Consider the following 23767-nt stretch of genomic DNA (forward strand, 5'->3'; position numbering starts at 1 on the left):
TCTTGGAGCCGGCTGGCATTGGCTCTATCAGACATAGGGAAAGCTTCTAGCAGCTTCTCACAGAAGCCACCCCTGTAGCCCCCCCACTACCAAAACCTTGCCACGCAAACCCAATACAAGTAGTGAACTGACTGTCTGCTTTTTGTAATGCAAATTTGGCAGTAGCAAGAAGTGAATAACTTGGCTGCTGACAAGTTCTCTGACAGCTTAATAACTGTCACCATCTTTGATATTGTTAAGGACACTGGTTTATATCAGCTTGGCTTTTTGTTTCTCTTATTCCTTTGGGTTACAGTACTACTCTTTTAACTTGTTTTATGTCTATGCTTCATGCAAATTAATTATGAGAACAATGTTTTCTAAAGAATATGGGTTTCCATGTATAAAAGGGAATTTAGTTGGTCAAGGCACAATGCACTAACTTGAAGCAGTCCAATGTGATCCTTTCCTTTTGCATTTGTTGAGCTGATCCAAAACAGTTCTTATAAATTTTAGTAAGAAGTGAATCTTTTTAACATTTGCCAGTCGGTGTTTTTATTTTCAAGCAGCATTACTGCTGTTTCATGTCAAAATTCAATTTTGCAGCATTCCAGTATGTCATCAACATTTCAGTCCGTTCTAACTGTCTGTGTTAGAGTTGTATGCCGTTGGGACAAGAAGCTGTCAGTGCACATATTTCCTAGAGAAATCTTATCAGTAGGAGAATTTAGTTAAACAGCATGAGTCTGTACAAGCTGCCCACCTGGGGTGATGAGGATCAGAGGACTGGTGAGGACACAGAGAGGCAATACAATCTCTCACAGCAAACAGAGGAGTGTAGAGATGGAGACAGTAGGCAACAAACTGTCCAAATAGAATAGCTGTGAATGAGTAAATAATCGGTTTAGACTGTGTTTGACCAATACTGTGTGAACACGAGCAGGGGATAAAATTGCCTAATCCTTTGGAATATAGACAGTTAGGCATGTGGCTGCTAACCTGAAGCACGTGCTATAGTTAGCATAATGATAAGGAATTTTAGACTTGGTTGTGATAGGAACTAGCAGATGAGAAGGGCTACTTTTTTGTCTTCAATTATGTATAGCCAGACTTCTCAGCCAGACTGGGTTATATATACTACTGTAGATATCTGCAATGCAAGTTATGTTGAACTTGGGTGTCACGTAATCCTCGGTCCTGTGTACAACTTACACACTGGTATTTTAAATAGTCTGTTCTCAAACAGCGTGAAACAAATACAGAATCCTTGCTCCCACTTGCTTTTTGGTGGTGCAGCCCTCTGAAAGCAGGAGCGGACTATCATCTAGGTCCTTTCTCCCTGCCCTCCCTGGAATAAAGGATGCAGTCAAGGAAAAAGAGTATAGCCATATGCCAGTGTGCTCAACTGTCATAATAGCTCTTAGAAATGCCCCAGCATGATGACCCTTGCATGAACAAATAAAAATGTTGTAAGGCTGGCGGCACTTATGTCTGACTTACAGCCAGCACAGTAGTATTTGTGCATTGCATTAAAGGCAGTCACAAACAGTTCTCAAAAGTCAACAAAAGTTTGCATTTCAAAGCTAGAGGGAAGAAATTTTGTATTTTTTCAACTTCTCTCTAATAAAAAATTGGTTGCTTTCCAATTTGTTTTGCAGGTGTGTTGCCAGCTGGATAGAAGCAAGGAGATACCAATCCGAAAAGGCTAACTTGACTGTTCTCTTTGATAAATATGTGCCTCCTTACTTAGAACAACTCAGAACAAGATTTAAAACTGTTACTTCTATTCCTGAGGATAGTATGCATCAGGTTCAGGTATGCATTAGGATTAAAACTATTTATATTTTAAGAAACAGTATTTCTGAAACATCCACTGAGCATGTGGTCCCATGGAGGAGTAAAAAAATCTTAAAATTACTGTGTATCTGAAATGTATGTGAGATGAAATCAAGAGGCTTTTACATATCGAACCTGGACCCTTATATTGGAGACCTACAGGGGTTCAGAGGTTTCGTATTGCAGCGGTGCACTCTAACAAGAAGAAATGTAGTGTGTTTATGGCACTGCACATAATTCCCTGACTTCTCAGTTCTTGTGTTGCTTCTGTTAGTAATGTCTTAGGCAGCTTAGGGCTGGCCATTTCATCTCTCTATACAAGCATTCTGCCTCTCTCTGATTAAATGCTCACTAAACTCATTAGCGTTAGTTACTCTCATACTCTGATAATGAGACCCTACGTTATTAAATGTTATTAAAGAATGGAGCTGAGCTCTGTTTGTTTCATATAAAAACGATCTGATACTGCACATCCTTATGTTGACATCTTAAATTTACTTAATAGGCCTTGTCATTCTAAACTCTTCTGAGTGTTTGCCTGCTTCTAAATGAGTCAATATGAGAGGAGAAAACTAATTATTGAGAATGAGTGTTAAGACTTTGCCATAACGTACATGCCTGAACTGTGTCATCTTCTTCATACACCTTGCTTTAAGTTGTGTAGAATGAAGGTATTTTGGTACATTTTATCAGAAGACCTCTTCATGCCTTTGACCTCCAAAAGGAGCTCCTAGACAATAAGGAAGCACAGCAAGGAGTTGCAATCTCACTACTTAAATTTAAATACCTTCTTGAGGTCACTGTCACCTTCCTATGGAGTAAGACTCACAGGTCACTCTCTTCACATATTTATTTATTGCAGATGCTCTGTTCTCTGCTGGGTTGTTTGCTGACCCCTGAAAATGTGCTAATGGATTGCCCCAGAGAGCTCTCTGAGATGTATTTTGCCTTTGCTTGTATTTGGGCATTTGGTGGGGTGCTCTCTCAAGATCAGGTAAGTTAATGAAAATGACCACAGTATCTCACTGTGCTTGAAAAACAGATGCAATATATATACATGCCTACCTACATATTTAAACAGATAAATATGTGCATGTGTGTGTGTGTATGTATGTATACGCAGGTTTCTACTCACTAATACTGATAGGGGGTGCAGAGCAATGGCCCATGCATCTGATCTGTTGGCCTGTAGTACTGTGTACTTTAGCTATCAGAGCTCGTCTGTAAATGAGCTAACTTGACTGGAGGGAGCTGACTGCCTTCAGTGCAAGACTGCGTGCAGAGTCATTTACCATGCATAGAGAAGCTGTGTTTACTTAGGGAAGTGTTACTGGTTGTACTTTATACTAAAGTCCCTGGCAAGCAACAAAAAGTAATATGAGGGTCATGCCTACCAGAATTAAAGCATTTAGTAAAGGGCTGGAGAGATGTATGTTTAATCTCACCTGTTGGTTTTGCTCTTATTTCAGTGTGATTTGCATAGAATATTCTCAAATGCTTTATGGTGTTTTGATTGCATTAACTTCTAGGTCGTCTTCTTTTTAAATGCTTAGATGAGTAAGAATTTTCCTGGGGAGATTAAAAGTTTGTGGGCATAGAAACACAGAGCTGGCGATCAAAAGACGTTATCCATTATCAGCTATCCTGTAACAAGCTCTCTTTAAGGGTTAATACTTGGTAGGAAAATACAGAGCTTGGAAAAGAAAACCTTATCGGTCAATGAAGGTTTTAGGTGCTCACAGTAAGTAAAGCTAATCTATTGCCAACTGTTTGCTCAAACAGTTTTAGGTATGCTGAAAGCCAGGCCAAAAAGTAAACGGAAATACTAGTTGAAAAATTAAACCAACTGCCTGTTGCAGCAGCCTTTGTTTCTCTACCAGTTTTTGGGAGACTGGCATTCTGTAAAGGTTGAGATGGAACCAATGCATTTCAGCTACAACCTGATTTCAACATCTTCCTATTAGAAGATATTGAATACAAATTTTCAAGTAGAAATGCTGTGTAAGAAGTAATCCAGCAGAACATTTTGTTCTAGTAATTATGTTTGAGAACAAGAAAACGGTGTATCCCGTTTCATTGCTTTTTAGAATTCAGTCCTAGCCACAGAGAGAGAGAGACAAAAATTACTGTTTGCTTTTAAAACTAAACTGTGTTGTGCGAGTGTTTGATGGTTTTTTTTCCTTTTCAATTTCAGGCAATCTTTGTTCACACATCTGAGGCTGCACGTCTCAAATATTTTATTGATCTACTCTTAACAAAAGGCAAACCAGTCATGCTTGGTGGAAATGCCGGAGTAGGAAAAACAGTGTTTGTAGGCGATAGGCTTGCTGCTCTCTCTGAAGACTACCTCCGGGCTAACATCCCTTTCAGCTACTACACAACATCAGCAGTGCTCCAGAGTAAGTTCCATACAGACGCAAGAAACCTATCTTCCCTCCACAGCAAAGGTGAAAAATATTACGTAGTTATTATGATCTCATTACAGCTTTCAGCTACTGCCATTGTCTGGGTCTTGGCAAGCTCATCGCTTCACAAAGTGGAAAACTTAGTGAAGTTGGGGCAGGCAAGAGGAAAGGAGGAGGAGGATGAAACTGTTTGGGGCAAACTGGCATTGACACTGTGCTCCCACAAGTTGCTCTGTGCTGGTGGACAAGAGAAAATTTGGCTTTACCTATGTTAACAAGAAGCCTTGAGTCAGCTTTGGCTAGCCTGGGTGTCTCTGCGTTGTGCCTGTGGATGTACCAAAAGGGACAGTCAGGAGTTGGGCTTGCTTTTGCTAGGCACCATACAACCCCCAAGGAGGGGCAATCCTTGTCTAAGGAAGACTGGAGTCTGCATAGGCGAGATGGATGCAGAGCAAAGGAAATTTTAATATAACACACAAGCAGAGGGGGCTGTACATTGGCCAAAAATGTTATACTGGTGGTAGGTTTTGGAACAAGAGGAGTCAAGTAAAAACAGGCTTGTAAAAGCTCTGTGTCTCTTCTGCTTTTCATGAACACCACAATCAAGGGAGAGTCCAGCTGTCAGTGGATATGCCCTCTTTGCCTTCTTTTTTCATCCTTACAGTAATTTGAACTGACACAACTATACAGAGAAAATGACACGCCATCTGTAAAAAGCACTAGAGAAAGAAGTTAATACAACTGTCTTATCCTCTCATATGTCTGGGAGAAGATACAGAAAACAATTTCTCACCTTTAAAAACTTCCCAAAATGTAAGGAGTCTTTAGATAAAATCTTTAGCGGTATTTCACTTTGCTTGTTGCTTAATTTAACTGCTTGTGCAATCAATTTTTTAATTTTTAGCCAAGCTACATTGCTGCTAATGGATCAAATTGTCACTAGGCTTAAAAAAACAGGTATAAATCCACAAATCTCTATTGAATAACTTTTTACCCTGCTTTTTCTTTCCTGTCTCCTGTTGATTTCTTCTGTATTCAGGTCAGATAAGCAAATACCGCTTTCAGTTTACTTTGTACCTTAGTTTATTCTTTGAAGTGTTTCCAAATTCGTGTTAACTTAGAATCCTGCATTATCAGAACTTAATCTCCTTTTTGCCCCTCAAAATGAATGAAGAGATTTGGGGAAAACAAGTCTGCTGCGCGTCAGAGTGAGATCATGAACTGATGTAAACTGTTATAGCTCCTTTAATGGGGAATTAGCCTTAAAAAGTTTTCAGATATTCCTCTGTTCTGAGAGGGATTTTTTAGCTAATGATTGCTATTCCAGCAGCAACCAAGACCAAGGCACTAGAGCACAAAGGCATAACACTTTCTGTTGCAAACAGAAGCTGATGAAAGGAGGTCCTCGGCAGCAAAGATTGTGTATTCTTCTTGCAGGAAACTTCTTAAAAAACCCAAATAGGTGAAGTCAGCATCACAGGGGCTTTCTCTCCAAGTGTATCACACTCGCCAACTGTACCGTGGCATAAAGTTGGGGAGTTTATGAACCTTTAAGGATTTGCTGTGAAATGTTAGTAGTATTCCTTCAGATTTTAAGTCAAGTCAGTGTTTAAAACATCCACCGCTCCTTCTAAGAAATAGTAAGAGATGAGCAAAAAAGTGGACTCCTCTGGTTGTCTGCAGCTCTTCCTTCTGTCCGCTGCTCTTCAGCCAAGTCCCGCTTGTTAAATGCTCTGCTAGCAAGTCCCTCCGCTGATCACAGCAGGTGAAGAACTGCGTGACAATTCAGAAACAAATATGTTGTGTTGGCTTTCCATTGTGTTTACAACATTTTTTTGGTGAGCTGTGGTGGAATGATTTTGTTCTGTCGTGTATAGCTCAAAATGACTGCATCTTACGTTATTTTTGTGTTTATGCGTACCAATGCTTTTTCCTATAAAATGTATTCCAGTGATACACTGAAATGCCTTCCTTATGTGTTTTAGGGTATGACTCCAAGCAATTGTTTGGAACAATCAAATTGTTGGATTTTTTTTTTTTTTAATGGAAGGAGGCATTCACATCAAATTACACAAATGAGCAATTTAAATTAAGTCTCAGTTCAAAAAGAAGAGCTTAAGAGCTGAACTTGTTGAAGTACAGTTATTCACTACATTGCCATGTTCTTTCCATAGTTTAGAGGTTGAAAGATTTTTCTTACAGATCATATCACTTTTAAGCTGCAGTATTTTCTGCCAGCTCCTATCTTATCTGTATCCCTATAACTTTTTTTGAGGTATCTGCTAGAGTGGGTGAGATTAGCATGTAGTGTTGGGTTTTATTTAGCATTCTCCCAAGGCATATGACTCACCCGCTCTGCCTCTAGAACAGCAGAAAATTTCAAAATGTTACTTGATGGAGGCAGGTTCTGATGCAAACTAATATTGGTACCTTAATTTGGGGGTCTTCAATAGTGCTAAAATCTGGAACAGTGCCACAGAGAAGAAATTTGCGTAAACATTTATGTACAATGGAATTTAGTACAATATATTTCCTTATTGTACTGCAATAACACAGTATTTTTAAAAATATAATAGGAGTAATAGATTGTAATTGTGGACACTATTGAAAATTTAGGTAAGGTTAAGGATCAAGGAGTATTCCTAATTTTGGGTTTAAAAGTACAGGTATATATGTACCTCAGCTAAAAGAAGAAGAAAATCTTCTTTTATGTAAGATTTTAAGGTAATTAAGATACTTTAAACCTTTCATATGCACGTAGTTTCTGCAAAAAGTTTTTTCCCCTTTGTGGTGGAAAAGCAGTCACGGCTTTCCCTCCCCCAAATTTATGATCCAGTTGCGAATATGTTGAGGTTCTACATTTCTATCTTGTCCTCCAGCACACCTTCACTTTTTGTCTGCTTACTTTTCTTCTCCACAGTCAGCAACCATCCTTTTAGATGACTGTGACTAGACGGAAATGTCCTTGGAAGCATTTGTTACCAGAATTGGCCAGACAAAATCACTGTTGAGGTTTGCAGATGATTTATTTCACTGTTTGAAGAATCTAAGATGACAATACAATACTACTTTTGTCCTAATGGAAACTGTTTGCAATGATATATTTGTTTATATTGCTTTGCCTAAGAAACCAAGAAGTCTGCTGCAAGTCAGAACCGCGGCAGGGCTATGACATACAGCACTCAGCTGTCACTATGCAAGTGCAGTTTCCATCTCCTACAAGCTCTCGTGAATATGTTGCCTAGTTTTTAAAAAAAAACAAGACAAGTTCAAAACCATATGCTTACATTTCACACTTTTTTTTTGTCTAATCCAAAGGTTTTTAACATACAGCCTAATACAATGGAAAAAAAAGAAGGAAGTCTGTAGTCTGCATTTTTTTTCTAATCTACTTATTATACGTGGAACTGAGAATCCTTTTTTTTTTTTCTTCTTCCTCACCCTCCTTTCTTTTTGAGAAATATTAAAGTCACAAAAAATCTGAACTTGGTCATCTCAAAACCAATAGCAGGTGTGGCCCAAATTCACGACACTATTGACTATACAAAAAAAATCTGGGCTAGAGGCACAAAATTTTTGAGAAATCTTTTTCCTCTTGCCCAGCAGTATTGAGTGAGAAATCTCATGCATATAAAATCTGAATTAAATTCTCTCCTGTGCTGCAAGGGTTGTAACCACCATCTTCCCTAAATGTTTCATAACCATCTTTGGTTCAAAGCCCTGCTCTGAATGAAGCAGAGAAAGCTTTTGAAATTAGTCTGGGGGACATGCTGAAAAGTTTTCCTTGAAGTCCACCTATTACTATGGTTTCGTTTTGTGCAAAATGTTTATGTGATCATTTAGGCAACAAAAATAATGACCTAGGAAGGAAGAGAGATGAAATTGTTAGTTTCCAGTCCTGCTTTAATAAATTCCTAATGATTTCTGCCGGTTCTTATTTCCACGCACAAAATAGAAACAGTGCAATTAGAAATCAAACTTCCATGGACAATTAATCCTTTCTTGTGAATCTGTGGAATACTTCACTAAGTGGCAAAAGTTGAGGATCACATCATACCAAAGTTCAATATTTTAATAATGCTTAATACAAGTGGTATTCTGTATTTCCAAGATGACATAGCAGCTTTCTGTAGTTATTCTTTCTCTTACATCTCTAAGGGAAGCAGTGCAGTTGGATAAAAATTGTATAAATTCAAAATTTATGTCTCAAGATTTTACCGTTCTGATGAATGCATAAGAGTAGTTGAATTAATTTGTTCACTGTTGTAATAATTTTGTTACCTGATGGTCTGCATTCAGTATCATGTAAGCACTCATTTTGGTGAATAGGCTGAAATTTAATACAATCAGCTTAATATTTCTTAGTATGGGAGATGCCACACTAGTTTCCTGATTAAATGTACTGATTAAATGATATTTATCATTCATATTTTTACACTTTACGTATGGTAAAGTTCTTGTTTAATCCTTCCCAAGAGAAGGAGAAGATAATTTACTTCATTGATAAACTTGCTGAGTGTCAGGATACCTGGGGATTTCACATTCGAAGCATTTCAGTTCCAAAGGATATGCAGTGAGATTTTGAAAAGCTGTGAAGTAGTCACAGATCACTAGATCAACAAGACTCTTCTGGAATTCAGGATCCCAGTGTGATGTTTCTTCAAAGGCATTATGTGAGTTTCACTGATTTCTAAGGACTTCAGTAGTTCAAAAGTCCTCGTAGGTGATGAAATGTTTCATAAATTTTAGCCAGCATGATTTTGAATTCTTGATTTGTTTAGTTTCAGCATTGCTTAGTACAGTAATCATTTTTATGTGTGTTGTGTTACATTTCAGAAATGCTTGAAAAAAAGCTGGAGAAAAAAGCTGGTCATAACTATGGTCCAGTAGAAAATAAGAAACTTATCTATTTTATTGATGATTTGAATATGCCTGAAGTGGATAGATATGGAACAGTTCAACCTCACGCATTGATTCGGCAGCATATAGATTATGGACACTGGTGAGCATTTACTTCTTACTTAATGTTATGCTATGATTTTTATATTGTTGTCCATGATGGGATCTTTAAACCACATAGAAACAGTAAGCTTCAAAGAGAATTGCATAAACAGAAAAACGTATTCTCCCTGGAGGTTATAAACAGTTTTAGAAAAGAAAAGCATAAAGTGAAGGGGCTGTAGAGGAGGAAGGAAAGTATCCTTCAGCTGCTCCTGATGGAGCTGCTGGATGTTAAACCCATTGATTGAACTGATGAGATGTATGAGAAACAGAAATTGAATCCCTAAACTGCAGCCTGCCGGATATTCAGCCTATACTACCACCTATCTTTTCATCACCCTGTAAAGACAGCAGACAAAATCCACAGAAACTTTATGGTACGGGTTCAAATGAATGATCTTTCTGTGCCATGAAAAGAAAAACACAGATGATGACCACTGAAGGATAATTAAGTTGATTTGGGCAATTAAGGTAATTCTTTTCTTACTTTCCAAAGGACAGTTTAGTTTTTTGGCAGTTAAAATATATTAATATATCCTTCTATCAGAGTCTGTGGAAGGAGAAAGTCTTCAGTTTAAAATTAACTGATTAGTGTTTGATTTTGTTCTGTTACAGGAGGATCTACATCTTCTGTAGACTTTTAACAACTTCGAACTTAGTTGTTATTATAAATGCATATTAGATTCTTGTTCATATACAAGCATGTCACTTATGTGACATGAAGAAAACATGCGACACAGAGAAAACATTGTGAATGATCTGGTGGGTAAAGGAGAAAAGTAATCAAACATTAAAAAAAAAAAAGTTAAATGCACATCTGTCTTTGTATTGTAGCCTTACAGTTTTTGTTTCATCAAGGGTTCTTCTTTTCACTGGCACGTACACTGTGATCTGACTATAATTGTGACCAAGGTGAGGCAGTAGCATCTGTACTGTTCTTTCATCTTTTAATGCAGATTCAGTTGAATCATATAAGCTTTTCACTAGGTCGTACTTCATCTCACGAAGGAATGATACCAGGTGTCGGCTGAATATCTTGTTAAGGAACAAGATGTAAAGAGAAAAAAAGGAAGTGACTGCTCAAATCTGAAGCATCTCTAGCTTGGAGAAATCAATCAGGTCTAATTCAGTGACATGTAAAGCTACCGTCTCAATGTACTTCTGTTTTCTTCCCACAGCTATAAGCTATTCTAGCCTGGAATCTTTTTGTTTTCTCACAAAGATTTCAAACTTCAGATCTTAAAAGTTCCTGTGCTTAAAACTGTTGATGCTTCTTTCTTTTGAATTGTTTTGAATTGTTTCTCTTGAAACAAAACCAAACCAAAAAATTAAAAATCTCCATTTAACAAAACAAATCAAATTAGGAAAAAAGTGGACCATGCCGTTCAGGAATTTTGAACATAACCATTTGAGAATTCTAAAATAGAGTAAAATTTGTTGCAAACGCATGGAAAGGAAGAAAATGTATTATACTATGAAGTTCTGGGGAGGATTTGTTGATTTAGGCAGGGAGTGCCTGCATTATTTATGATTTTTTCTTTCACTGTGGTTTTTTCAAGATGGTAGCTGCTTGGCCTAGTTCAGTTGTACTCAAACTTCTAAAGAAAAAAGACTCTGTCTTCAGATTTGAGCGATCAGAACTCCAATTGCCAGCTACTGAATGCCTCTATTTTATTTGTTTGTTTGTTTATTTGTTTATTTAAAGTGGCCTCCTTTTAATTCACCTGGAGCTATGTCCTCTGGAGAGCCAGAAACAGTATCTGTTGGATGATGCTGCAAAAAAAAGGAGTGATCTTTTAAGCCTGCCACCTCCTACTCTGTGATGTTTTCTTTTAGGTGTGCTTGATGACAGTTGTTTTACATAGCTCTCAGAGCCATTTCTTCATACGTGTCAGGATGATCTTTGCTGTTTTTTTCTTACTGAAACCCGTTAATTTTGTCTGCTCTGATCTATCGTGGTTATGTGCATTCTCAAACTGATTTGAACTTCCTTTGGCTGTGTTGTACTCATCCAAGTTGGATGTTTGGAGTCAGTTTCATTCAAAAATCTCTCTTTATCATCATCAGAATGTTTTCATGAGAATGTAGTATCTTCATTTCAACAAAAATGTTGAACAAAATATTGTGTGATTAGAAATTGTGGGATTTTTCTTAGTTTTAAAATGTCCATCCTAGTTTAATACTTCCATGGCCATTTGTATTCCAGATTTCCATACAGCAGAAATGTTGATTCTTCCACTGAGGTTAAACCTGGAAAATGTGCAGTATTTTGTCACTACTATTAATCAAGCTACATTTTCATTCTCAGGTATGATAGGCAGAAGCTAACTATTAAAGAAATTAATATTACAGTATATTGCCTGTATGAATCCAATTGCTGGCAGCTTCACTATCAACCCTAGGCTCCAGGTATGGTTTGAAGTGTCATATTATAGCAATCTGTATTTAATACATGAGGTGATTACTATTTAGCTTTTCACTGCAATAGGGTAGGAGACGAAAGGGGATAGGAGAAAACATAGTGTCTGAAACTTAGTACAGGTTCAAAATCCTGCTGTTCCTGTAGCTAAACAGAAAGAGACACACCATATTTATTATGATATTGAGATTCCCCTGAATTTCATAGCAATTGCAGTCTGATGGGGTCCTTCACCTGGCAGATGTGCCCTTGGGGCCCATTAGCCGGACATGCAACTTCTGTGGAACTGCATCAAGGATGAGGCTAGAAATGAAGTATTTTCTGTGACACGCAAGTAACTATTTTCACTAGGCTGTATTGTCATTTAACACTTCATTGACTCTTAACTGCTGTCTGATGCTGAAGAATCTTTATCTCTTTTTCCCTTTTGATTTTTCAGAGACATTTTGCAGTATTTGCTTTGAACTTCCCTTCTTCAGATTCCCTGACTGCCATCTATAGCAAGATAGTTTGCTTCCACTTCCAGCAACATGCTTTTACTCCATCAGTAATCAAGAGTATTCCAGCCATAGTACAAGCAGCCATATGGCTTCACCAGGCAGTGGTTCAAAACTTCCCACCAACTGCTATTAAGTTCCACTATATCTTTAATATGAGAGACCTCTCCAATGTATTCCAGGTCTATATCATGGGTTAATTTTCTACCTAACAACACTCTATTGTTGCTGCTCTTTGTTATTTAATGATGTAAATTGGCCGGTGGACCAATGAAGAATAGATGGCCTTTGTACGAAGTAGAAGATAGTCCCTGCCCTGAGGTGACTATGGTCAGGTAGATGAAAAGGGTAGAAACTGAAAAAGAAAAGATATTTAGTGGAAATAGAGTAATGGTTTGCAAAGTTTGCTGTGCGTACTTACTATTTTGAGAAGAGAAGGTCGACATTTGTTTGGAGGGAAGAACAACTTTCTGGAGACTAGGTAGAATGAAACAGAGATTGAAGAAGCTCTGAAGCAGGGGCTGAAACCCGTAGCCAAACATCGGAGCAGGGATTAAAGAGAAAAATGAGGAGAGGGTATAATATGGTCAGCAAATCCTGGTCCCTCTTGTAAAATCAGGTGAGTCTGGTCCTGGTTTGGTTTTACCTGCTTTCCTGTTCCTTGGAGTGCAGCTCTGTTCTCTTCCAGAATATTTTTCTTGCCTGCCCACCCCATGGATCATCGTGAACTGTTAGCAAGGAGGCAAGGATTTGTCAGGTCTCCTGCTAATACTGCCCTGTATAACACATACTTGGTTTGATGGGGATGCACTGGCCCATCAAGCACATTTGCACCCATCCTGGCATGGAATTTGTTAAGGAAGGAAGTTTGAGGTGACAGTTGAGAAAGTGCTAATTTTCTCATGATAAACTGTGTCCTGTTTTCTTGGGTGGTATTGCAAATAGGGCTAGTGAACACGTAAGATCCTGGCAGTGCTGATACTTCCCTGTGTCCTGTACTGCACCAGGGCCTCAAATCCTAAGGAGTCACCGAAGTGTGCCAATCCTTAGAGACCAGGCATTTGTTTTAATTATATTTTGCACGCTCAGTTGGCTGGAGAACTTGCTAATTTAGAGACATTCTGGTTCATGTTAAAGAATATATAGTTTCAAGCACGATGTGTATTGGGTATCTACTCAGTATGATTACTGCCTTTTAAGCAGCATTAAAAAAAAAAAAAAGAAATATATTGTGTTATCTTTTGGGCATTCTGCTTGCTACCCCCAAGTGTTTACAACAACTGAATGGTCTTCAACGTCTTTGGCTTCATGAATTAGCAGGTGTCTATGGGGATAAATAGCGGAAAACAAAGACTGCAATTTTTTTCATAAAATGATGATGGACACTATGCACAAGTATTTTGAGGTAAGCTGGTAGCTTGAAAGTATTTTGCCTAATGCTAACAAGTTAAAAACTGGGTGGTGAAAGGTCTTATTTACTGGAACCGTAAGTAACAGTAGTGCACTATCTTTTTATCCTCAGCTGCCAACACAAGCATCTTCCTTACTAAGGAAAAGCAGGTGCCAGAGTAGGTGAAAAAGGGAAACCAAGGAAGCTTCCCCCTTGAGAAGATTCAGAGGTGGTTATTCTTACCTTGACTGTAGTGTTTGACTAGCAGAGGACTGTCAGGTATCTCTGTTGCAGCATTGTTAGTAACTTAAAGCGAACACTTGAGCCTTCCCTAGAACAGGGAGGCGGCAACCTGTCTGTGGACATGACTCTTCATGTCCTTCACTGGGTATATGGAAACAAGTTGCAATCTTCATTTTCTGTTTCCTGATTCTGTGCTTCAAACCACAAGAATAATGTAGCTTTATTTTTCTTTACTAATTGTTCCTTTTGTATTAGTTTTTTTTCCCTGAATAGTTTATCTTGAGTATTAAGTGTGTGTATGTATGTGCATGTATATTAAAAAACTGAATGAAGTTATTTTTCAAATAATTTTAAATTGCAGTCTCTCTTGGGCTTCAGAGCATGTCAGTAAAACAGCATGTAGTTTTTTAACTGTGAGCACTGTGGTTTATCCAAATAGAAGTACTTGTTATCAGAATTAAACTGTTAAAGAGTTAAGACACTGTAGATTGCAAGACATATATCAAACAGATATGCAAGTTTCATTTTGGTCTTTCTGTTGTATGGGGATGAGGGTTTTCACAGTCCAAACACTGCACATATAAGCCAGGAAACAAGTATGTTCCTTTGCCTTGGTGTTCTCAGTTAAGTTTTATTACGTATTCCTCTTGTTTCCTTCACTTGTCATACATAATGAAATATAATACCTCTCAGTATTGTTTGTTGTATCAGGCATGGCACAAGGAAGACAAAATAATGTCACATATTATATAGTACTATGGCATATATAGTTTCTTCTGGAACTAATCTGTGTTGGTGCCAATAATGAATTAACTAGGGAGGACCACAATACTTGCCCTTGTTCCTACTTGCCCTTCAAAAACTCTTCACTTGAAAGCATACTCATTTTGCAGCAAACAAAGCAACAGAAACACGAACTAAAATGAACAAATTAAATGCATGTATATTTGATTTTTAAAAAAGAAAATAGTTTTCCTAACAGTTGGGGAGGAGGGGGAAGAAAAAGAAGTGAGTGAATTTATTTGTCAAAAAATGGAAACTGGAAAACATCAGCTTTGTTTACTAGTCCTTTTTTTCCCTTCCTTTCTAATTTCTATTTGCCAGTAAAAAATGGAATGAAAAGAAATAGAATAAGGATAGGAATGAGGATACCAACAGGGAAAATTTAAAATATTTGGGAGTGTTTGAACCTAGATTGAACAGTGACGTCCTGTCACAAAGAAATTATTTTTCCTTAGTTTTAAATAGTTTAGACATGAACAATTAAAGATATAGACAGTTTTACTAGTAGTTGTTTGAAGTCCAGCTGTACTGTGCAAATGCTTTGAGCCCATACTTGCGCCTACTTTTAGTCTTTCAGTGTACTCACAGTGCATGGGTACATCAATCACTACACTAATGGACTGTTTTTTCATGAAAACATTTTTCATGTGCTGTGTTTGGGACATTTTTTTAACTATTGTTTTTCTCTTACACTGTGTGGTAGAATGTGGAAGACCAGGTGTTGCTGCAATCTCCGCTCATCTATTGCCATTTTGCAAATGGCAGAGCAGAGCCTTGCTACAAGCCTGTGAAAGGGTAGGAACCACTGAGGAATATACTTGAGGAGCTCCTAGAAAGCTACAATGAAATGCATGCTTCTATGAACCTAGTCTTATCTGAGGGTGCCATGCAGCATGTGTAAGTAGAATACCTATAAAGGGAGCCAAGTAATTCATAATGATGCTACCAATGGTTGCATGAAGTTGTTGCTTTTTACTGCTCAGAGGTGATTGTAGTGCAGACTCATAACACTCTTAATGGAAGGCTTATGCAAGGGCAATAATCACCTAAATATACTTTATTGGTGCCATTATGGGAGAGTAGATTGTGGCTCAGTCTTAAAACTAACCTCTGTTTTGTTTGTTTAAACAGGGATTCATCCTTTTTTGCACTGCACAGAAATTAACACCACTTATTCTCTGAGGTTGGAAAGATAATCTATAATGCTGTAGACAGTCTGCCTTATCTTTTAATTAGTTAATGATGTAACAGGCTTTTATAAAAAAAGTAATATTTATCTTTTGTTTCCAAGAAAGGAAAAATGCTTTTAGAATTAGATTAATTCAAAACAACAAGAAGTAATACCCTACACATGTACTAAATGATGCCACTGCATGGCAGACTTGAAGTTGCTTTGCTGCCTAGCCTTGTACGTTTTTAAATCTAAACCAGCCCAGACTTCTAAGTGTCATCATAGGTTGTGTTTTGGTTTGTTTTTTTTTTATTTATCCATAGATTTTTTTCCATATGCATTCTTACCTTATTTCAGTTTAATGTAATTTGTTTTTCTCATGTCAGGCAATATCTTCGTATCTGTCATGGCCCAAAATTTGTTTCTGTTTCTGAAATCTGATTAACTACATTTGCTTTGGTTTTTTTGGAAGAAAACCAGCCAGTTTTCAGAAGACGAAGTGAAGATTTTGCTGAATAAGTGAGGCACAGACTTCATTGTTGCTCCTTATCATTATTTATAATCTCCCTTCAACATATACAGTCATTCTGGTCATGTATAATATCAGTGATTTCCAGAAATAGGCAGAGGCCCATGCTGGCAAAGCTTAGTTTTGTTAAAGCAGTTTCTATTATTTGCAGCGTCAAATCATTTAACGCGGATCCTTTTCTTTTCATGGAGTTGGACTAGGATTTCAGTGTCATCGTTTTTCACTTTGCACATACTCAGGCAGGAACTATATAAGAGAAGGCACCCTTGACAAAGCAGTCTATTGTAGAAGTTTCCCTCCAAGAGGATTAAAAAAGAGCTTAAATTACAAAGATAATCATATGGATCTTTCATAGGGACTGTAGATTTTGTTCTGCTGATTTAGAGGTTGATGTGATAATCATCGGAGTTGCAGACAGAAGCCTTCTCAGGTATCACTAGTTTTGCTTGAAAATGTTGGTAAGCCATTATCTTCTCTCTAAAGTCTAGTGACCGAGAGTAGTATCCCGGTTTGGCAAACAAAGTGGCAGGGTGTCTTAGCCTTACAATTTGGCAGTCCCAGAAGGGTGTACGTGAAATTAAATCCTGTAAATTTTTTCCGCACCTTTTATGTTTTTTTTTTTTTATGGATCCATTGTGAAATCATGAATAAGGCTGACAAAGCTCTACAGTGAGGTCAAAGAGAATTGGCTTCCAGTAATGTTTTGGTTGAACAGGTTTCTACCTCTTTATTAGATGCAACCAGATTAGACACATTATCCCTTTATTTAAGAAGGTTCTCATCGACGTTTTTTCAGGGATGATTTTTTCAGTGGCATGAGACACAAAGAGAATGAGGGGATTGGTTTTTGATTTTTTTCATTGATACATGGAAGAAAAATGAAATAAAAGGTCCAACGTGCTGTCTGTAAGCTCTGGTCTGCTGATACTAGGCTGTAATCCCTTAGAATTTGCATCGGATTTTAAAAAATGAAATTTCGAAAATAATTTTTAGATGTTTATATAAATGATTAAAATATCAATTGCATGAGATTTCTTTTAATGTATCAAACAGTTTTTTGGGGGAGGAATTATCTCAATGCTTACATTTGAAAATTTTAGCAACTAAATCTTGTCTAATTTTGGGCCAGATTCTCATCTGGCCTCATTCGTCCTACAGTATTCCACGATCAGCAACTAAAAGCATGCCTTAAGTAGTCTGGGCTAGATATTCCAAGAGTAAATTAAAGTTTGATGCATATTTTTCATGAAGTGATTCATCATCCTTCAGCCTTTGAGGTGCAAACTGCCAGATGTGAAATTCTCATGTGCTCCTAGGGCCCAGTCAACCTCCCTTCAAGTTAACTAGGCCTTTATTCTGAGTCCAGTCAGGGTCCATCAGGATCTTGGAATGATGCTTTGGAACAGCTCAATGTAAAGAATGAGCAACCAGACAGCTCTGGTCATTGTAGAGGTCAGTGCAGACCTTCAATATTTGACAAAGGAAAAAAAGCTTTTCTTTCCGCTTGCTCAAATATTGGAAAGAAACAAAATGCTGATGTGAAGATAATGTACCTTTAGGTGTCAGGAGCACATTAGCACAAAAATAGACAAAAAAGAAAGAAGAAAAAAAAAAGAAAGCTTGGTGCAATAAAAAGAAATCGAGAAACTTGGCTAACGAGGTTGTTGAAGTCTATGTTATGTTACTGTTTTTTTGTCATCAGGTGCTGGATCAGTCGTATCGTAGAAGCCCCTAGGGGTTATGCACTCCTGATTGGAGTAGTAGGTGGTAGTGGTGGTAAACAAAGCTTGTCGAGGCTGGCAGCATACATCTGCTCCCTGGAGGTTTTCCAAATCACACTGAAGAAAGACTATGGGATCCAGGACCTGAGGGTAAATGAATAGATGTTAGTTGAGTTCACTACTTCAAGAATGCGTTGTTTTGTTGTTACATGGGCTTGATAAAATCACAGGCGAAGCAGTGTAATTTACAGTAGCAACCCCTGTGGTTCCTGTGGTTTCCAGCTGTACCTCTCATTTTCTTTATCTCTGAAAAATGGGTGGTCAAAAGGTATTTTAGTGTCTGTGTATATGCTTCACAGAATTTTGGTACTTTCTCCACTTTTCTCCACTCCCAAGGCAGCTACTTGACACGCTACAATGATGTGGTTGGAATTCTGGTATTTAAAGTTAGCTGTTTGTTACAAATTTTTGCATGTCATTGTACGTATATTGATTTAGTGGAACAAAATTGATGTGGGTGAACACTAGGCAAACTTTTGTCCTTGTTGCATGCGAGTCATTTAATCACTTAAACTGGTCATATGCAAAGATAAGGAGTATAGTTGAGTGAGGTGCTCTATCAGGCTTACAGACTTCGGGACCTTGCAAGGCTGAGCTCTATCTATGTGAGCAAACAGGGAAGGAGGGAGCATTTTCTTCCTCTTCACTCCATGTGGATGACAAGCGATGCTTCTGAATCTCAGACAAGGCTAAATGAGGATCTGATTATGGCCAAATTTGGTGGATGGTGGTCCCCAAAAAGCCCTTCTGTTAGCCTTGGGCCATGGCCAAACCACCACAGTGTGTGCAGCCCGAGGCATTTTTTCAGAGGGAGGTACACGCTGTTCTGTTTCAGAAAAGTGCTGCGTGTTCTTCAGTGTCTTACATGGTGTCTAACTTCTTGTGCCCTCCTTCCCTGGGCAAATGAGGTGCAGTGTAAGATGTGGGCTCAGGTGGTCATTTCCCCCATGCTGTTTCCAAGCAGGGAAGCTTCTAAGCCTCTATTAATAAGCCTGAGGATTTGCTTTCTGCTAGGTCATGTGGCAACTTGTTCATATCAGCCAGCACTGACCTTAATCTGTGTTTCAAATGCAACTGATGAGGGTTGTTTTTCTTCTGGAACCCAATGCCAAAAAGCATTCCATGTTTGTACCACTGCTAGCACAGTGGTCCCATGCCGTGTCTCTCTCTGGGCCACCCATGTGTGACAGCAAAAGTAACGGTGCACTGCAAAAAAAAAAAAAAAAGACTTGTGGAAATAAGAGTTTAAAATGGATCTGACTCTTCAGTGCAATTCCCAGGCATTATTGGTATGGTTATGACTGTTCTTGATGGGGACTTTCATGGCTGCAATATCCCTTTTTCAGTACATTCATGCAGGGATTTCCTTGATTAGTAGTCCGTTTTGTTCTTTACCACTAGGTCATGTCAAAACCTCAGTGTTTGATATGGAAAAGAGAGGCAAACTGCTTTTCCCTTTGGAGGTTATGCAGCAAATTAGCGATATGTAAATAAAATGAAAAGAGTAAGGAGAAGTCAGCAATGCGTTGCCATCCACTAACATGCATTTCACACTTTTTCTGTATTAACGTTTTAACAGAATATGAGTGATTGCCTCCTTTTCCTTACAGGTAGATCTTGCCAGTTTGTACATCAAGACTGGTGCCAAGAACATGCCCACAGTGTTTTTGCTGACAGATGCCCAGGTTCCAGATGAACGCTTTCTTGTGCTGATTAATGACTTGTTGGCATCAGGTGATTAGACAAACACATTTCCTGAAAGATCTTTTCCAATGACAAATGATCTGTGGTTTCACTGAACTTTAAAGAGATTATTTCTCTTTCAGGTATTTGTAGGGGGAGCTTTTAGAGAGGCCAAGTCAACCCATCCAACTTGAGCATTGAGTCTAACTTGCTTAAGAAAGCATTGCCCACTGAGGAGACGAATTGCTAAGGCTTACCATACAGAAGTGCATTAATCTGGGGGGAGATGGGAATCTCTCTTTGACTTAATGCCATGTTTGCTTTGATATGATTTCACTGACTTCAAGCAATGTCTTCGTGACTGCACAAGTGTAACAGACAGCACTGCAGTTTCACCCGTTTTGAAAACCAGAGAATCTGGATTCTTAATGTGGGGATCTGGAGATATTTCCCGTAAGAAAAATGGGAATAATACCACGCTGTACAGTTGGAGAGCATCTTGAACGTTTTTTTTAATTATTATTTATTTTTGCAACCAGACTGGAAAACAATTTTCTAACAGCCTGTAAAAAAAGGAACCACTATTCTGAGGGATACATAATTTATGAGTGAACTTCCTATCAGGGCAAATTTTTTTTCTTTTTAAAACAATGTTGTTTCCTCTCCCTTATAAAAAGAATTGTTCTTTTTAGGTGAAAAGGTGTAGGGAAAAAATGATCTACGTATTATCATAGCATCACCCTAGTTATGCGCCTAAACCCCATTGTGCTAAATACGCTAAATGTAGAAGATTATATCTCAGGTTGTGTTGTGTAAGGCTTCTCCTAACTACCCCTTTGTCTTTTCGCAGGAGAGGTTCCAGATGTGTTCAGTGATGAAGATGTGGAGGGCATAGTTATGGGAGTTAAAAAAGAAGTCCAAGCCCTGGGCCTGATGGACACCAGAGAAAGCTGCTGGAGGTTCTTCTTGAGTAGACTGCGGCTGCAGTTAAAAGTAAGGCATATCTCAGGGGAGAGAGGCAGTACCGAGCTGGTTAAAGTTACAACATATTTCAGTTGTCTTATAACCCTGCATATGTTGGCATACTTCTCTTGAAAGACATACTCTCCAACATGTGACACCAAATTTGCCTCTCTCACATTACCCCTGTAATAGCCTTCTCCATGTGGAGGCTTACTGTACGCCAAGTTTGACTCCTAGGCCTGGCTTCTGGCTTCCTGGCTGTTCATGGGAAAGTCACTGCTCTGCATCTTAGTTTCATGGTCTTATGTTTTGAATATAACTGCATTTCAGAGCGGAGTGAGATGCTGATGAGGAGTTAGTGGTGCAGTTAGTGCAATTGTAAATATGTTCCCTAATTACAACTCAAACATTCACACAAATGACTGAAATTTCACAGTAAATGTTAATTCTTTCTACTTTTCCTATGCCATTTTAAACTGGGAAAATAAAAATATCCATGTAGCTGTTTTCAGGTCAAAAGCTGTTTAACAATACACATTAATATGACACCACAATTGCAACAAGTATCTCTCTTAGAACTCCATTTTAGAGGTAATGTTGTTGAGGTTGGCTGTAATTCTCTCCTGAAAACTGGAAAGCAGAAGCTGGGAACACTGGTTTTGGAGTGGAATCTTTAGGAACTTTAGGTTTATGCAGGCTTCAATTTTTTACATCACCTGAAACATGTATGTAGCAGATAAGAAAATTGAAAGTCTGAAAACCATGAACCCTTTAGAAAGAAAGTGTTTTGAAAGGAATATATGCCCCATACTTTGTGTATTAGACTGATCTGCTTGGGGATGAGAAGAGCCTTCCCATAGCAGATTGTTCCACAGTAGTCTTCTGTGTGGGTTTTTTCCTGTTTCTTCTGAAGTGACCACCACTGATCTAAAGACCATTCCTATTTGGTTATGAGATTTTTTCAAGTTCTTACACTTTATAACATACCACTTTCTCATTATTTTTGTCTTATCTTCTCTCTTTCCTATCCTGCTTTAGTTTTGCTGATGTTCCCTCCTATCTCTAATTTTGTTGCCATCACTTCTGTCCCTCCACAAATTTTTTCTGTAACTTAAAGGCCAGTGGAGACTTGTACAAGATCTAGTGTGACATATCCGTATTGTTTTCACTTTTCCAGACTTCAGTGACACGGTCAATAGTGGTGCTTACCTTCTGTATATATATTGCTAGTCAGTGCTATTTGTCTCTGTTCCATGACTATTGCATTTGTGTACGTTTTTTAAGAAAGGACAGGAAAAAAATATGATGCCTAATACCTCTCTTAATTTTCTTCTTTCCCATTTCTTTCCCTTTGTGTTTTCCTTGCCCCAACAATTTCTTCTTTTTCTTGTCTTTTTTTTTTAACAGCTTTTTGAAAGCCAGCTTTCAAACGCCTTTTACCTTGCAACCATTTCACCAGTCCCCCACTGTGCAAATTAGCACTTCTGGAGGCAAGAACAGGAGATACCTATTCATGTTGCAGGGAAGCAAAGTAGAGACATTATAGTACAGAAGGAGACATAAATTTCATGAGTTAACACACTGGCAGATATCTGTATGGACTTTTAGTTAGTGCTGGGTGACCTATCACCTCCTCCATTCCCTAGATTTGAAGAAGAAAAAAAGACTAATAAAATGTGAAAGAGAACAAAAGGGAGAATTTAGGCAGTTTCAGAATGTTAAAGCTTAGTGAAGTGATACGGTCTCATTTTTCGGTTTCATTTTTAAAACCCCAACATCTTACATTAAGCCACATTTCCCTTGTGCTCACCCGTCATCTTATATCCTACAGTTCTGTTTATGATGAGGAATCTGTAGCTCAAGCACCCAAACTATACAGTGCAATTCTTTGAACCACCATAGCTCTTTGGTTTTGTGTTGGTTCTGTTTTGATTGTTTTCAGTCTGGAACTTGCAATCAATTTTGCTGTTAACATACTGAGAACATGCCACGTATGTCGGTACAAATTTATGTCAGTGTAAGTCGGAAGTATGTCAGTTAAAGACAATGGATTGTACCATTATAAAATATGGGCCCACAATTGAAGTGTGTGTGAGTACATATATGCACCTAAGGATTTCGAAAGCTTTTGTGATGAATGATGAAATAAATTAAAAAGGAAGAATGCTGCTTAAGAAAACAAAGCTGATGGCCAAACATTGTGAATGGTAATGTGCTGACAGTGCTAAGGCATGGCATTGCATAGGCTGAGAAGTTTCTAAGGCTCACAGTGATTTACTGGAGCTCCGGAAGTTTTTCAGTCTCCCACATGTCTGTGCAGTAATCACTCTTAAATACTCTGCACATTACCAAATTTTTTTATAAAAGTAAAGGCCAAAAGAAGCAACTATTTCTCGAAAGCATGGATATGAGGCATGGCCAGTCAGTCCTGCTGTCTCTTGAGCTCCATCTGATTTTATTTTATTCTTTTGGTCGTGGCAACCTTTCGACATTTCCCCAAAAATGCCTTGCAACCCACGTCCTACACAAACATACTCTTAAATGTACTGTTTCCAGTAAACATGCTCTTTACAGCATCTCATCTTTGCATGTTTTCTGAGTTCTACATTTCCTACTAGCTCATCTCAGTTTCCTCAATGCTCTTAAACATTACTATGTATTCTAAAGTTGTACGTGTTATATGGCTTTTCTTCTGAACTGAATCTCTGTTACTTAGTTCCTGTGCAGCCAGTTTTCTTCATGAGCCGCGGATCTCTATTACAAATACCTGCTCCTGTTTCTTGAACAAGTTTCCTCATTGTGTGTTTTCCTCACGTTTCAAAGCTTACAGTCCCTCAGTGGCCATTGTGAAGTCCCAGCATTAAGAACTAAGTCTGCTGGTTTTAGGGGAATACTATTTCTCCAGTTTCCTTCCAATAGGCAGGACTACTTTAGTCATTACATCCTTATAATGGTCTCCTCCTTGCATAGTCCTGTCAGTATTCAGCCGGCTCCCCATTTTCTAAGGAACTCAGCAGTAAAGCAGTTTCATGCTTCAGCCAGGATTAATGTCAAACATAGGCAGGGCAGGGGGCCCGCCTCCGCCCC

The 23767-nt window shown here is 38.3% G+C and overlaps 1 pseudogene; it reads left to right on the top strand.

The window, feature by feature from the left end:
- The window catches only part of LOC104080436, a 66741-nt pseudogene that overhangs the window by 27193 nt on the left and 15781 nt on the right, over positions 1–23767 (top strand).

This window comes from Fulmarus glacialis, unplaced genomic scaffold (assembly GCF_000690835.1).
Source record: "Fulmarus glacialis isolate BGI_N327 unplaced genomic scaffold, ASM69083v1 scaffold10790, whole genome shotgun sequence".
In the NCBI taxonomy this organism is placed as follows: Eukaryota; Metazoa; Chordata; class Aves; order Procellariiformes; family Procellariidae; genus Fulmarus; species Fulmarus glacialis.